General features: G+C 38.4%; 1 non-coding gene across 1 annotated transcript; it reads right to left on the minus strand.

Annotated features, from left to right (window-relative positions):
• Positions 1-1,463: 1,463 nt before the first annotated feature.
• Positions 1,464-1,623, minus strand: LOC142449387 (U1 spliceosomal RNA). Its single transcript, XR_012784578.1, has one exon. It is a non-coding gene; the product is annotated as a U1 spliceosomal RNA (small nuclear RNA).
• Between the last annotated feature and the right edge of the window lie 981 nt (positions 1,624-2,604).

Raw genomic sequence — 2,604 nt, forward strand, 5'->3', positions numbered from 1 at the left:
ATTTTTGCCTTCTTTCCACTATTGAGCCAATCGTTCTTGGGGGATGTTGTCACTTTGTCACCCTCTGTGTGGAGTTGTTCTATGTGATAGTCTCTTATTTGCACTCCGTGAGTTTTGATCTTCTGCCTATACTGGGTCAGCAAGGATCTTTTGTAGGTCTGGGTTTCTTCTTATGTATTCTTTGAGGTTTTCATTGTCTTGTGAGACTCTTAATTCTCCATTTATTTTAATAGGATAATTTAGCCAGGTTTGTGTTGATTTCCTTCCTTTTTTTGAATAGGTTAGTCCAGTACCTCCTCTTCATCATGTCTGCTGATAGGTTTGAACATACTCTTATTGAGGAACCTTTATTCCTGAGTATTTACTTTTCCCTAGCAGCTTTTATGATCTTCTTTTCCTCAGAGTTGGATAATTTAACTTTTATGTGACTTGGTGACTTCTTGGAATTCAGTCTGGTTGGGGTTCTTTCAGCCTCCTTAATAGTTGCCTGATTTTCATTTGTTACGTGGGGGAAGTTTTCCTGTAAGAATTCCCTCTCTATTTTCAGTGTTGACTTCTTTGTTGTGTCTTGTTCCAGTAGTCCAATTATTCTAATATTGTTCCTGTTCATAGTATCAGACATGGCACTCAGGTTTTCTTCAGCTTCCCTGATTGTATTGACTTCTTTTCCCATTTGTTGAGGTCTTCTTGGTCATTCTGTAGGTCACTGGAGTGATTCTCTGCCACCTATGTCTGTTGACAAAGTCTGTCAACTTGGCATTGGATTTTGTTATTTCATCCTTTAAGTCTTGCTTTTCCCTTTTGTGTGTTTCTTTTATCTCCCAAAGCCATTAGTTAGTTGAATCACTTGATAAATAGGACAGGGTAGCATATTCAAATGAGGAATATGTTACTTCTAAAATCCAAAGATGCCCCTCTCAGGTGTTGTGCCTCCTTTTTAGTTTTGGGAGGGGCTAGATGCAATAATTTACATCACATAAGTAGGAATATCTCAACATGTCCCACGCATGACTGAACCTCTAGATATTTTACCTCAGTGGAAGGGGGCCTGCATTGCTGTTTATTTAATTCTACATCCTCTACCTTATAGATACTTTACCAATAAGTTTAGAGTCATAGATACTTATTTCTTACTAGGTCCAATAAGCATCATCGGTGTTATGGACCTGTGTGTCATTTTGTGTAACAGAAAGGTAACAAGACTCCTGTGGACTAAATTATGGCATAGATCTAGAGAGTTGATAGCTTTGAGGTAAGACAGTAAAGTTGCATTACTTGCCTTGCGTTTGATAGTATTTATAACCAGGTATTGCAAAAAAGGCAGTTGCCCTATTAAAAGCTACATACCAGGTATCAGGAGATACATCTGGAAAAGCTACTAGTTGTACCAATATCTATCACACCTCCAGAAAAGTAAGTTTTGCTTTTGGTTTACTCTTTCATTTTTCAACTTAATTTTTTAATGGAAGAATGTGAATGGAGTCCCCCAGTACCACAAATTATGCAGTTGAGTTTACCATGTTTGGGAAATTGCAGTGGTCAGCACATCCAGAGTACAATGGATAAGCCTCAGCTTGGATATTAACCTTCCTGACCATGATATCTCCCCTGTCAGGTAAATATAGTTTACTCTTTTCATTGGTAAGTATAGTTCTAATTTCTTCCACTTGGTCTTTAGTACTATAATAACCTTTATGTCAGGGATTCAATGTGGGAGTTTTACTAGTTTATGCATTCTAGAACTGGGGAAATTACTGCAGAATTTTGAGGACCCACACTAGACACCACTGTGAGTTGGAACTGAGTTAATAGTTCATAACTTCACTTCCATATATGCCTACTCTGTCTGGTGGGGCATAGTAGTGTTTTGGGTCTCTGGGAATTAGTGTCACTCCAGAGCCTGCGTCTAGTACGGTGATAACTTGGTTGTTGAATGGCTTCATGCTCAAACTTTCCACTACATGAATTACAAAGTCTGAAAACATCTGCTCAGTGCTTGTAACTTCTCGATAGTAGAATGAAAATCTGACTTGAAAAACCTGTACTGGCCAAGAGTGGTCGTATGTCGATTTTAGCCTTGGACACACTTCAGTCCAAGGGCTGCTCTCAGACAACACAGATGCTTATATTAATGCATTAAAATATTCATCATTTTGCATTTTATTATGTGTGTGTACTTTATCTGAGTAAAATATTGTAACCATAGTTCCAAAAAGAATTGATGGTACCAGCTGTGTTAGTCTGGCTAGCCTAGAGAAACAAATTCATAGACACTCAAAAGTGTATAATAAATAGCTTTATATACAAGAGCAGTAGAATATTCAGAAAACATACTTGCCCAGTACAAATCAAGTCCATAAGTCTGATATTAGCCCATATATCTGATACCAGTCGATAAATTCCACTTCAGACTCATAAAACATATGCAATGACTCCAAATGCAGGAAGATCACAGGTCAGTGGGTGGAAAGTATGTGAATCCAGTGGCAGTAAAGGAATTTCAGTGCTGGCAGTGGTCTGCACATGACTCCTTCAGTTCCAGGGATCTAGGGTAGTTCCGTATGTCTTGTCCACAGAAATGTCTTGCAGGCAGTGAGCATGTGT

Source organism: Tenrec ecaudatus, chromosome 5 (genome assembly GCF_050624435.1).
Source record: "Tenrec ecaudatus isolate mTenEca1 chromosome 5, mTenEca1.hap1, whole genome shotgun sequence".
NCBI classification, from domain to species: Eukaryota; Metazoa; Chordata; class Mammalia; order Afrosoricida; family Tenrecidae; genus Tenrec; species Tenrec ecaudatus.